Source organism: Bos mutus, chromosome 17 (genome assembly GCF_027580195.1).
Source record: "Bos mutus isolate GX-2022 chromosome 17, NWIPB_WYAK_1.1, whole genome shotgun sequence".
Lineage (NCBI taxonomy): Eukaryota > Metazoa > Chordata > Mammalia > Artiodactyla > Bovidae > Bos > Bos mutus.
This window is the reverse complement of record NC_091633.1, coordinates 19,978,064-19,991,872: the sequence shown is the minus strand read 5'-3', so window position 1 is coordinate 19,991,872 and position 13,809 is coordinate 19,978,064. Positions and strand designations below refer to the sequence as shown.

The 13,809-nt window shown below is 46.5% G+C and overlaps 1 long non-coding RNA gene across 1 annotated transcript; it reads left to right on the top strand.

The window, feature by feature from the left end:
* The first annotated feature begins 2,830 nt into the window (after nt 1–2,830).
* LOC138991438 (uncharacterized) lies at nt 2,831–13,273 on the top strand. The gene is made up of 3 exons (XR_011467383.1): nt 2,831–2,987; nt 3,478–3,557; nt 12,351–13,273. It is a non-coding gene; the product is annotated as an uncharacterized lncRNA (long non-coding RNA).
* The last annotated feature ends 536 nt before the right edge of the window (nt 13,274–13,809 follow it).

Genomic DNA, 13,809 nt, shown 5'->3' with positions numbered 1-13,809 from the left:
AGCGGAGCTGAGTGCATCAGGCAGCAGATGGGTTCTTCCAAACAGCTGGTCTCCGCAGACTCTGACCCAAAGCGTGTGTGTTGGGAAGAGGCCGTTAATCTGATTTGGGGTCACGGTCAGAGCCGACAGCTCCAAGGACAGAAACCCAGGAACTTGAGATGTTGCTCATGGTGGGCTCTTTGAGGCTGAGCATGCTCAAGTGGGCACTGGAATGACGGTCACTCCACTCCCTGGCACGGTGGCTGTGCCAGGGCTCTGACCCCACCTTCCCCTCAAACTCCCAAGTCTGCTTTTCTCCCCCTGTCTGGCTGCAACCTCCCTTACCTCAGGAAAACATCCATAATTCGTTGGCTTGGAAATCATCTCCTCCTCTTCATCAGGGCTGCCCTGGTACAGTTGTGCCGATACAAGCTATTAGGGTGAGCGCCCATATGGAGCTCAAAACTTTACACCATGAGACTTCCTGGTGATTCAGTGGCTAAGACTCTGAGCTCCCAGTGCAGGGGACTGGTCCCTGGTCAGGGAACCATTAATAGATCCCATGTGCTGTAACTGAGGATCCCAAACACCATAAGGAAGACTGAAGACCCTAGTGCCACAACCAAGACTCAGCACAGCCAAATAAGTAAGGAAATCCTTAAAAAAAAACAAACTTTACACCAGGATGAGTGCCTTCAAAGTACATGGGCCAGACGGGGAACATAAAGCTCTAAAGGGGACCAGCTGTAAGATATTAGGGAGCGGTGGGGACTATGGTGAAGTGAAGACCTCATTACTCCTTGAAAGCGGGTACCAGCTGCTCACCTCGGCCGCTGTCAACACAAGGAAATGTGTATGAAATGGGGCCAAGTCTTCCGATGTTTCAAGGGAAGTGGGCAAACCACATTTTGTGATGTCTTGACTTTAACAGTAGATATCTAATTAAAACTTTTTAAAAAATACAAACAGGGCAACAAAACAAGTCCTTGGGCCTCTAGATTGTGAGCCCTGGTTTATACCCACAACTTAGCTCTGAATTATTCCCCTTCTTGTTCTTCACTTGGGTACGAGGTATTGGTGTGGATGTGGGGAGACAGAAGCTCATGGTGGTAAGAATGCAAATCGGGAGAGCAATTTGCCACATCTAGTAAAAAAAAGTTGAAATGTACAAACTCTACAACTATTCCACTCTTAGAGCAGTGGTCCCCAATCTTTTTGGCCCCAGGGACAGGTTTTGTGGAAGACAACTTTTCCAGGGACTGGGGGCCGGGTGGGATGGTTTCAGGATGATTTAAGCGTGTTACACTTATCGTGCGCTTCATTTCTATTATTACTATTACATCAGCTCCAACTCAGAGCATCAGGCATAGATCCCAGAGGTTGGGGACCCTTGCCTTAGAGGAGTGGTTTTCCTTTTTTTAAAATTGAAATAAAATTCACATAACATGGACTTCATTACTTAAACCATTTTAAAGCACAGAATTCAGTAGCTTTTAGTACATCTGCGGTGCTGGGAAACTCGTCACTAGCTGGTTCCAGAACACTTTCACCACCCCGAAAGGAAATCCGTACCCAGAAAGCAGTCACTCTCCGTTCCCCCGCCCCACCGCCTGCCAGCCAGCCCCTGGCAACCACTAATCTGCTTTCTGTCTCTATGGATCTGTCTCTTCTGGACATTTCGTGTGCACAGAATCAGACGATACGTGGCCTTTTGTGCCTGGCCTCTTTCACTGAGCATCATGTCTTTAAAGTTCTGTGTTGGAACATGTGTCCGTACTTTATTTTTTATTATAATGGAATAAGATTCTATTTTATGGCTAGATCCCGTTTTGTTTTTCCATTCATCTGCTCATGGACATTTGGGTGGTTTCCACTTTACGACTCTTGTGACTAGAGCTTCTGTGAACATTCATGTACTTTTTGCATGGCTATACCTCGCATTTCTCTTGGGTAGAATTACTGGGAGAGCAATGTTTTTTTAAACTTTGCTTTCACTGCAATCCTTATTAGTAAGAAGAACATCTTTACCTCCCTACCAAGCACACATGCACACAAAACAAAACCTTCACCAAGGAATAGTATTCATTACACGTTATTCTACCCTATATCATTTAAGGAAAATTTGACTTCATGACTTAGGTATGCCTCAGGCTATTTGAAAAATATTGCTCTGCAGCAATTAGCCCAAGGACGCTCGTAGCCACCTGGTTTTCATTTGCAAATCACTAGAAACAATGGTGAGGTCTTTAATTTGGTTTTTAAAAATATGGTACAGGATATACAGTGAAATATTATGTGGGAAGAAAAGGCATATTGGATCCATACATATTAACTTGGAAAGATCTCAAAAACATAAAAACAAGCAAAAAAAAAAAAAAAAAGCACATTGCAGAAAGATATTATGATAGTGTTTATCTGTGTTAATACAAAACACTAGCAAATCTATTTCTTGGATCTATAAATATGTGTACAGAGTTCAGAAATCAATTGGCTGGGAGGCTACAGGTTCCATTCATGCTGGAGTTTGTTTCTGGTGGTTGGAGACTAGAAGGGCATGAACATGCGATGCTTTACTCTTTTGTTAAGAATAAAAGTGGATTCAGAGCAAATAGAAGAAAAGGTGAACAGTGGTTGGTTATGAGCCGTGCGCACACGTGTATTTCAGGATTGGGTGTCCGTTTTCCCCAAGGCCGGGGGGGAAGGATGGTTAGCTCAAAACAAGCTAACCCAGTCCTTGTATGGTAGGTGCCCAGGGGGCCGCGGAAGGCAAGATGGAGAACAGCTGTTCTGATTTCTGTTTACTGAAAACAGAAGTTGTTGAAAAGCCAGCCAGTACGTCCAGCCGAGACACTCCGCCAGACCTGAGCCCCCGCCGCGGGCAGCTCCATCCAGTCAGTCATCCTGCCCTCCTCCAGGACCTGAAGTTCTAGAAGACTGCACAGAGCGAGGACTTTCAAATTAAGGACCCAAACAGCCATTTCTGCTGATGTAGTTATTTCTGGCCCCAGGTAGGAGAACTATTATAATTTCAAATAATAATACAGAGACATTTTTTTTACCTTGTTTTTTTGGCAGATGGCTCTGAAAGAGGCTGTTTAATGTTTACTTTTTAAAAAAAATTGTGGTACAGTGCACATAAGATAAAAATTGGTCGTGTTTGAAGATGTGTAACTCAGACTGGGACTCGAACCCACGTGCCGGGACTTGAACCCACATGCCCGGACTTGGGCTTCCCAGGTAGCACTAGTGGTAAAGAAGCCGTCTGACAATACAGGAGATGGGAGAGATGTGGGTTCGATCCCTGGGTCAGGAAGATCCCCTCGAGGAGAAAATGGCAAACTGCTCCAGTATTCTTGCCTGGGAAATCCCATGGACAGAGGAGCATGGCAGACTACAGTCCATGGGGTCACAAAGAGTCATAACCACTGGACCGCCAAGAAATTCCCTATTTAGCTTTTTAAAAGCCCATTTATTATCTCCTTCTGTCTGATTGCCCAGCTGCAGATACCAGTACTGAGATGGATGATGATGATGATGACTATTCCTATATGAAGCATTTCCAACATACCCAGCTCTCTGTAAGCACTTTATATAATATTAACTGTTTTAATTCTCACAACAACCCTATGAGGCAGCTACTACTATTAACCCTGTTTTTCCAAAAAAAAAAAAAAAAAGTGAGATTAAATAACCTGCAGAGGGACTCTCCTGGTGGTCCACTGTTAAGAATCCATCTTCCAATGCAGGAGACCTGGGTTTGATCCCTGGTTGGGAACTAAGATTCCCCCATGCCTTGGAGCAGTAAGCCCTCATGCTGAAACTTCTGAGTCACAACAGGAGAAGCCCACTCCCTGCAACAAAGCAAATAAAAATAACCTGTAGCAAGTCCCAAAGCTGGGATTTGAACCCTGGCAGCCTGAACCCCCAGCTGGAGCACTTAACCATTGCACCAGGCTGACTGTGAGATTATACACATAACTAATTTCCCACCCCACCCTGTCTTTTTTTCCACCCTGTTTTCCACCCTTTTTTTCCACCTTTGTCTTTTTTTCTTCCCTTCGCAATTAGTCACTAGGGGTTACCTGTGCCAGCCCATGGAGTTGGGGCTTGCTGAAGAGATGTCTGTGCTGAGTCACCAACGGGGAGGTATTTAGAAATAGATTATCAGCGTGACTTCCTTCCACTGGTTTCTGTTTTTCCCTGGATGGGGGAGCGGGCAGGAGGAAGTAGTCCACTAAAGAGCTGAGTCACCCTGGGTGGTCCCAACAGACTTAAGATAACAAGGACATGCCTCACCTTGCCGCAGGTCCTCACCTTAGATAGCCTGAGGTCGGTCATTCAGCTGATTGATTATTATTATTTATATAATAATTATAAAACATTTCTTAGAAGCATTATTTCTTTATTTGGCTGCACTTCCAGGCTTGTAAGATGGTCTTAGTTCCCTGGAGGAGGGCATGGAAACCCACTTCAGGATCCTTGCCTGGAGAATCCCATGGACAGAGGAGTCTGGGGGGCTACAGTCCATAGGGTTGCAAAGAGTTGGACACGACTGAAGTAAATTAGCACGCACACATGCAGGTCTTAATTGCTGCACGTGGGATCTTTAGTTGTGGCACGTGAGATGTAGTTCCCTAACCAGGGTTGGAACCCAGGCCCCCTGCATTGGGAGCACAGAGTCTTAGCCACTGAACCACCAGCAAAGTCCCAAAAACATGCCTTTTAAACCTTTACGTTCTGACAGATTGCACACAGATCAGAGAATAGAGCCGTGAGATCTGCCACCTCAATAGGGTGCCAAACGCCCACTGATCAGTATTCATTATGTAGCAGAGGATTACTCTTATCTTTACATTTCCCTGACCTGCATTCTGTCTTATCCATCTTTGTTGTTCAGTCACTCAGTTATGTCTCACTGTTTGCAGCCCCATGGACTGCAGCACACCAGACTTCCCTTTCCTTAACTATCTCCCAGAGCTTGCTCAAACTCATGTCCATTGAGTTGGTGATGCCATCCAACCATCTCGTTCGTTCTCTGTCCTCAATCTTTCCCAGCATCAGGGTCTTTTCCGATGAGTCAGCTCTTCACATCAGGTGGCCAAAATGTTGGAGCTTGTCCATCTTACAAGCGTCTTAGTCATATCCCTTGTTGAGCAATGACTTATCATCATTCATTGAGTGCTGGGTACTGTGTGAGGCTGTGGGTCACCAGGGAAAACAAGAGGTACGGAATCACCTACGTCCTAAGGGATCATGAACCCAGCATCGTGAAAAGACACGAGAGTGGTTGGGAGAGGGGTGTTATTTGAGCTGAGGTGATCTGAGGAGGTCACATCTGAGCTGAGGGCTGAATGAGGAGCAAGGGCCAGCCCGGGATATCAGGGGCAAAGAATGAGTCTGGAGGTTCCTCAAAAAGTTGACCCTGAAGTTACCATGTGACCCAGCAATCCCACTCCTAGGTACAGACCCCAAAGAAATGAAAATGGGTATCCATGCAGAAACTTGTCCATGAATGTTTATAACAGGTCTATATACAATTGCCAGAAAGCGGAAACAACCCGTGTCCATCCACTAACAAATGAATAAACAAACTGTGGTCTATGCAGACAGCGGACTATATTATTTGGCATAAAATGAAATGAGGGACTTCCCTAGTGGTCCAGTGGCTAAGACTCCATGCTGCCCGTGCAAGGGGCCCAAGTTCCATCCCTGGTCAGGGAGCTAGATCCCACATGCTGCAACTAAGATCTGGTGCAGCCAAATAAAATTTTTTTAAAGGAATGAAGTTCTGATACAGGCCACAATGTGGATAAACCTCGAAAACATTTTGCTAATGAAAGAAGCCAGTCACAAAAGTGTGAAAGTATGATTACTTTTATATGACTTACTCAGAATAAGCAAGTCTCTAGACAGAAAGCAGGTTAAAGGTTAGTGAGCAGGGCAGCGAGGCTTCATTGGGTGAGAAGTGGTTTTTATGGGGTGACGAGAGAGTTTTGTAATTCCCAAGACCTGGTGATAATCACATTGTAAATATAACTAAGACTAAGGGATTTGCATGCTTTAAAATGGTTGATTGCATGTTATGTTATGTTATGTTTATTTAAAGAATTTCACCTCTTTAAAAGATAAGAAAGATAGTGGGAAAAATTGACCAGAGGCAAAGGGGTAGCAGGTCTCAAGACTAAGAAGCAGGCAGAAGAAGCTTGGATGTTGCCAGAGCAGGAAGTGGGCAGTGGGGTGGAGCATGGAGAAGGTGAAGCCGGAAGAAGGAACAGGATGAGATGGGAGGTGTGTGACCGGCTCTGCAAAGGTGGAGAGCACAGGAGGGTTTTGATCAGGGTGTGATATGACTGATCCTCTGGCTCTCCATGGACAGGGCCAGGGGAGGTGCCCCCCACCCCCTACCACTCCCCAAGACACCCAGGCCTGGGCTCACGCTGCTCAGTAGCCCCGAACAGGGGGTGTAGCAATTGTTTCATCATTGGGCCTTCCCGCTGGCCTGTTCAGGATGTCCTGCTGGCCTTCATAACTGAAGGACCTGTGGGGCTTTGAGAAACACTTTGAGGGGTTTTCTGCTCCGCTGGTCAGCAAGTGCCCAGGGACATATGAGGCCCTTCACCTTTCCTGGCCCTGGATTGGATCGATGCATTACATGACCAAAGGCAATCAGAGACTCCAGGACCTCAGAAACTGACTTAGGACAATTACCTGGGCCCTGAGGCCTGGGCACCTGCCACATGTGAGTTCTCTGATCTCTGACCCTCAATTATTTGGCTTTTCTGGACATCAGCCTCAGAAAAGGGAAGGCTGTTTCCAAATGGGAGCCTGGCTGGAAGTCTGGACTGATGTGGACTGGCTCTGGTGAAGGTTGGGCTTGTCTGGAATTGGAAGATGTCTGCTTTGGGTACAGCCTCTGTGCCCTCGCTGCCTCCAGGCAGTCTCCCCAGATTTCTCACTACCCTACCTGGTCTCCTCATCCTCATGCATTTGTTTTTTCAAAAATATGACCTTTATTTTCATGCGGTGATTTTTTTCGAGTTTTTCCTGCACCTTCATGGCTGGGTAAGGGCTTTCTCTAGTTACAGCGTGCACGGGCTACTCTTTGTTGTGGTGCGTGGATTCCAGGGAGCGAGGGTGTCAGTAGTGGTAGCACATGGGTTTAGTTGCTCCAAGGCACGTGGAATCTTCCTGACTTGAACCCGTGTCCCCCACATTGGCAGACGGATTCTTATCTACTGGGCCACCAGAGAAGTCCCCATCCTCATGTGTTTGATTTGCCAACACTTTCCTAGTGAAATACTCGCTCTTCAAACATACTCTTCAGTTTCTCAAAGGCAGGACCTGTGCCTCTTCACACCTGGGTCCCCACATAGTATGTGGGTGCTACTTTCTCATAGTAGGTGCGTTAAGGCGAACTGCCAGAGGAATTCGTCCACCTCTCAGACTCATCACGGCGGAAATGCAGCCTCTGGAGACTTTTCTCCCAAACCTTTCCCCCCTCCCCCCGCCCTCTCCACATAAACTCCACGTTCATTAACAACACCATCTGCCAGTCCCTGGAGTCCAGAGACCTGGCCTTCGTACCTGACTCCTCCCTTTCTCTATCCCTGCAGTTCATCTCTGGATAGGCTCTCAGTTCGTCCTGTCCAGTGGGGCTGATTCTGTTTCTCCATCTCCTGTGTGCCTTGGAAACCCCAAGCCACATCTCACTGCACGGCTGGGATAATGATCTTTGTCTTTGAGCTCCCATCTCACCCCACCCTTAGGACCCATTGTCCACACAGCAGCCAGCAAGATCTTCCTTTTTTTGTTTTTACAACTAGACTTTATTTTTCAGTTTTAGATTTACAAAATAATTGGGATGATAGTACAGAAATTGGGCTAGTAATACATATACCCAGTTTCCCTGATTATTAACATTTAACATGAGGACGGTATGTGACAATGAATGAACTGATATTGATACATCATTAACTAAAGTCCATGCTTTATTCAGATTTCCTTGTTTTTTTTTTTCCCCCCCCTAATATCCTCTTTCTGCTCTGGGACACCCTCCAGGGGACCATGTTACATTTAACTGCCATGTCTCCTTAGGCTCCTCTTGGCTGTGACAGTTTCACACTTTTCTTGTTTTTCATGATCTTGACAGTTTTGAGGAGGAGGGGGCAGGTGTTTGTGGAGTGTCCTTTGGGATTTGTCTGCTGTTTTTCTCACGATCAGACTGTGAGCAGGGGCATGTTGGAAGGCAGACCATGTGCCACACAGACTAAGTGCCATTGTCGTCACCTCAAGTCAAAGGTAATACTATCAACGTGCCATCATCTCGCTATTGACTTTGGTCACCTGCCTTGGCGTTCATGCTCCTCAGGCATCTCTACTGCGAAGTTACTCTTTACCCTTTTCCATGCTATTTTCTCTGGCAGGAAGTCGCTATGTGCAGCCTACACCTAAGGAGTCACGGAGGTTATTAAAACTCTAAATCAGGGACTTCCCTAGTGGTCCAGTGGTTAGGACTCTGAGCTTCCACTCCAGGGGGCACAGGTTCAATCCCTGGTGGGGGAACTAAGATCCCACATGCCATGAGGTGCAGCAAAACAAACAAACAAACAAAAACCCTCTAAATCAGATCCTCTCACTCCTCTGGTTCAAACCCTGCAGTGACCTCTCCTGCCCTTGGAATAAAGCTGGTCTTTCTGATCTGGGGTCTCCTAGCCATGCTCCCCTCCCCAAACCTCATCTCTGCCATTCCCTCCCCCAGCTTACCACACCAGCCACGATGGTCTCCGTCTTTCCCTAAAGCATGCCAACTTTGTCCCCACCTCTGAGCCCATGCAAAGATCTTCCCTCTGCCTGCACCCCTTCCCCTTACTCCTCCTCTCTGGCCACCCCCTTCTCATTCAGGACTCTCTCAGCTCAAATTCACCCAAATCCTGGGGGAGACCCCAAACGCCTGGGCCGGGCTCACCAGGTCTTCCAACTGTCACGTTTTTGACTTCTTGCTGGCAGCTTGAAACCAACCACAGTTAGAGTATTTACACCACAGTGAGCAGCAGGTGCTACGGCTTAGGGCTTTTTCCCTCCCTGATAGCTGACTACTCAACATTGACCTGGACAGCATGGGGGGACATGAGCGACCCTAACCCCAGGGGGTGGATGGCAGAGGGTTCTGTCTTGATGATGAACAAGCCAGAAAAAGGAACAGCGAGAAAATGATTCCCAAGAAGTTGTTGCTGCAGCCCTGCCTGCCCGCAGGAGCTTGATCTGAGATGGCTCCAGCTGGTGCCGCCTTAAGAGCCCGGCAGAAGCAGCACAGGTCTTCCTCAGAGGATGGCTCATTCAGTCTAGGCCACAGAGAATCCCCACAAATAATTGTCCAAGGGCAACGAACAATATGGTTGAAGAAAACCTAGCTCCCAAGGGAACAGAGCACTATGAGCAAGAGCCGGCAGAAGCAGACTCACAGAAACCTGGGGGACTGGATTATCCAGATTCTAAGGCGCTCATGCTTATTGACCCTGGTTAAAATTCCCTGGTGGCTCAGATGGTAAAGAATCTGCCTGCAAGGTGGGAGACCTGGGTTCGATCCCTAGGTCAGGAAGATCCCCCTGGAGAAGGAACTGGCAGCCCACTCAAGTATTCTTGCCTGAAGAATCGCATGGACCAACGAGCCTGGAGGTTAGAGTCCATGGGGTTACAGTCAGTCAGACATGACTGAGTGACTAGCACACACACACACACAAAATAAATCATCAGCAAGTTTGAAAATGTTTACAAGGATCAACAGCAAGCTATGAAAAGCAACCTAGGAGATTTGTTAAAGAACAAAACAGAGGTGGTAGAAATTTAATAAATAATAAACACAATTATATTTGACAGAAGACTGGACACAGCAGAAGGATTAGTGAGATATTAGGAGAAATCCATAACTACAACATGGAGAGAAAAATATAGAAAATACCAGAAAGAGAAAAACAAGAATGGGAGGATTTATTAGTTATACCTTTGTTTGGAGTTTTAGAGAAGCAAGAGAGAATGGGGTGGGAAACCATTGTAAGACAGAATGGCTCAGGGCACTTCCCTGGCGGTCCTGTGGTTAAGGGGGCTTCTCAGGTGGCGCCAGTGGTAAAGAACCCTCCTGCCAGTGCAGGAGACTGAAGAGATGTGAGTTCAGTCCTGGGGTCAGGAAGAACTCCTTGAAGGAGGGCATGGCAACCCACTCCAGTATTCTTGCCCAGAGAATCCCATGGACAGAAGAGCCTGGAGCACAACAGTCCATGGGGTTGCAAAAAGACGGACATGACTGAAGCGACTTAGCACATACCCGTGGTTAAGACTCCACTTTGCCAGTACAGGGGTCTGGGGGTTCGATCCCTGGTTGGGGACTAGGATCCCTCATGCCTCACAGTGTGGCCAAAAAAAAAAAAAGAGAATGGCTAGGAATTATCCAGGACTGATAAAGAGATGTCAACAGAATTGAAGAGGCCAAATATTTGTTGAATGAGTGAAGAGTGAATGAAAGATTCAGTGATAAGTGTGCCCTGCCCCCTCCCTCCCCTCAGTTGTGAGCTGCATGCAGGAGGGGAGAGGGAGCCCCCCACTCCTCCCAGGCCCCCACGTTCCTCTCCCAGGCTTGCACACAGCAGGAGCTGGGCCACATCACTGAAAGCCGTTAGCCTGCTGCCAGCTCCTGGTGCCAGATGTCCTTCACCCACTGTTCAGCCTTTGTCATCTCGCCTCGCCTCCCTCGTTATCTGTGTGCTTTAAAATAGACAGGCCGGAGGAGGAATGTTACCCAGCTACTGAGCTGTGGCCGGCCCAGCCTGCAACCCCCGAGAGCCTCCAGAGCTTTCCCCTCGGGGAAAAGCTCCACCTGCTCAGCCGTCTTTCTCTTCTCGAACAAAGACAAATATTTCCAGCCCAGAAAAACCATCCCAGCCCTTCCAGCCAAGAGAGGAGGAAGGAGGGTTAGAAAGCGTTTCTAGAGCTTTTTATTTCCTCTGTCAAGCCCCTGCCAGGCGTCGGGGACCCCAGGCCACCCAGACCAGGCTGCCGGGGGTTGACTTGTCAGGAGGCAAGATCTGCCCATGCAGGCTTTTCTATACATATGCCTTATTTTTCTTTAATCTATTTTTATTTATTAACTTATTTATTTGGCTGTGTAGGGTCTTTAGTTGTGGCATGTAGGATCGTAGTTCCCTGACCAGCGATTGAACCCCGGGCCCCCTGCATTGGGAGCACAGCGTCTTAGTCACTGGATCACCAGGGATGATCACCCTGCGATGCCTTATTTTTACAGTCAAGGAGCTGAGACAGGAATTAGCCCCATTTTCCAGATGGGAAAAGAGAAGCCTAAGAAATAAAATCATTTGCTCCTCCTGGAGAGTGTACCTGATAACCCAGGTGCTCCAGCTACCCAGACCAGGCTTCAGTAGTTGTGGCTCACGGACTCGGTTGCTGAGAGGCACGTGGGATCCTCCCAGACCAGGGATCGAACCAGTGTCCCTTGGTTTGTTTGTTTTTTTGTCCTAGTTTACAATTCATTGGCAGGGACAGATCAAACCCAGGTGGAAAATGTTGCAGATGGCTTGCAAAAGAGAGTGTAAACAGGTGCAGGTCGATTGAGCGCAAACAGAAGGCCTGGATTGCCAGATGAAGTGCCGATAGTGTTGTGATACGCAGGAAGCTTAAAAAAATTATGCAAAGTGAGACAAAATCAGACAGAAAAGCATCAATACTATGTGATGCTTCTTATACGAAATATCTGAAAGAGGCAAACTCATTGAAATAGGAAGAAGAGAGGTCCCCAGGGGTGGGGGCGATGGGGAATCAGGGAGTTGTTGTTTAAAGGGGGACAGAGTTTCAGTTTATGCTGATGAAAATTGGAGTTGATGATGGTGAAGGTTGTACAACAATGTGGATGTGCTTAATGCCATGGAACTGCAGATTTAAAAGTGGTTAAAATGGCAAATTTTGTGTATATTTTACTACGAAACGCAAATAGTTTTAAATGGTGGCAGCTGAACTAGTCTTGTATCTATTAATAGATGAATCTTAAAACAGAAACTATGTTGAATAATATGCCACTTGAGTTTTTAATTTAAAAAATTCACCATCAACAATATACTAAATAAATCTGCTGTGTGAATATATGTACATATGTTAAAGATAAAAATGGTCTCGAAAAATACACCCCAAGTTGAGTTAATAGTGGTCTCTCTTGGGAGACAGGATGGGGTACAAAGTTAGGCGGTCAAAGGTGCACTTAGGTTCTGATTTATTTGTGTTTAAAGGGGGATGGTGAGGCTAGCTGAATAATATTGCTATTTAGTCGCTAAGTTGTGTCTGACTCTTTGTGACCCCATGAACCGTAGCCTGCCGGGAGCCACCACAGGAGATCCCACCCATGACAAAGGTCATGCGGAAGAGACCTGACGGGCAAAGGCGGATCGGGCCTCAAGGGACCCCCTGAATCTGCTGGAGCATCTACCCCAAAACCAGAGTCTGTCTGTCTTACTCTTTTGTGCCTTTCACCAACTCTTCTGACATTAGCAGGGGGCTATCCCCAACCACTTTCTCTGGAAAAAGTCAACTTAGGGCTCTAATTAATAAGTCTCCTGGGCATGAAAAGAATATTTCTATTTTAACCCCTCTGTTGGCATTCTAGCTTGCCTGACAGGTTTATCCATACTCTTACAATTAACACACATGATTGTTCACAACTCCCCAAGCTTGAAAGGAACGGGGAGCCAAAACATTCTAAAAGTCCTAATGAGCATAGAGTCCTTTAAGGGATGAAAAATTATTAGAATAGATAGTACTGGTAAAGGGTTTCATTGTTGAGCCAATGCTTGCTGCCAAGTGCCCATATCCCTTATCCATTGTACACCTGGGAGTGCATTGGTTAACATAGTTGGAATGTAAGAAAAACAAGTAGTAGCCTTGGAATTAACCTCATCAGACCTTTGAGCTAATTGGTTCTTTCTTTCTTGTAACCCACCATACCTTTGCTCTATGAAATGTAACTTTGTTTAGTACTTTTTGAGGGTGATGCAGATTGAAAAAATAAAAAAACACTTTAAAAGAAAAAACAAGTTTTCTGGTTGACCAACCTTTATCAAAAAAGAGTCATAAAACGTTGGCAGGCCACAGGGCCAGAAGATAATGTGCGTAACACAAAGACCCTTGTAAACGAAAAGGTGTGCAGAAAACATCCTGGTCCTGGTGAAGGTCAAACTGATGTAATGTTGAGCTGACTTTGTATGACTTTGCATCTTTCATTTCCCTCTATGTACAAGTCAAGGTATAAAAGTTCCTTTTGAAAATAAAGTTATGGGCCTCGCTCACCAAAGCTTGGTCTCCCCGTGTCATTCTTTTTTTCCTTTTCCCTCCTTTTCTCTCTCTGTTCTTCTTTCAGGATGACTCCTTGGAACACAGGAGCTTTATTGGCTTTCTGTATTAATCAAGGAAGATCAAGCCTCTTTCTCTTCTCTTTATTTTTTCTCCTTATTTTCTTATTGTTCAACCCCGGACTATCAGGTTTCAATTCATTATAAGACCCGTGTCATCTCTCTCTGGACAATGCCATCTTTCCTGAGGGTACCCTAGGATCCTGCTGGGGCTGGACCCCGGCAGTAGCCTGCCAGGCTCCTCTGTCCATGGGATTTCCCAGGCAACAATACTGGAGTGTGTTGCCATTTCCTTCTCCAGGGAAACTTCCCAACCCAGGGATTGAACCCGCATCTCCTGCATTGGCAGGCGGATTCTTTACCGCTGAGCCACCAGGGAAGCCCCAAAGGAGCTCTTAGGTTCTGACTTATTTCTGTTTAAAGA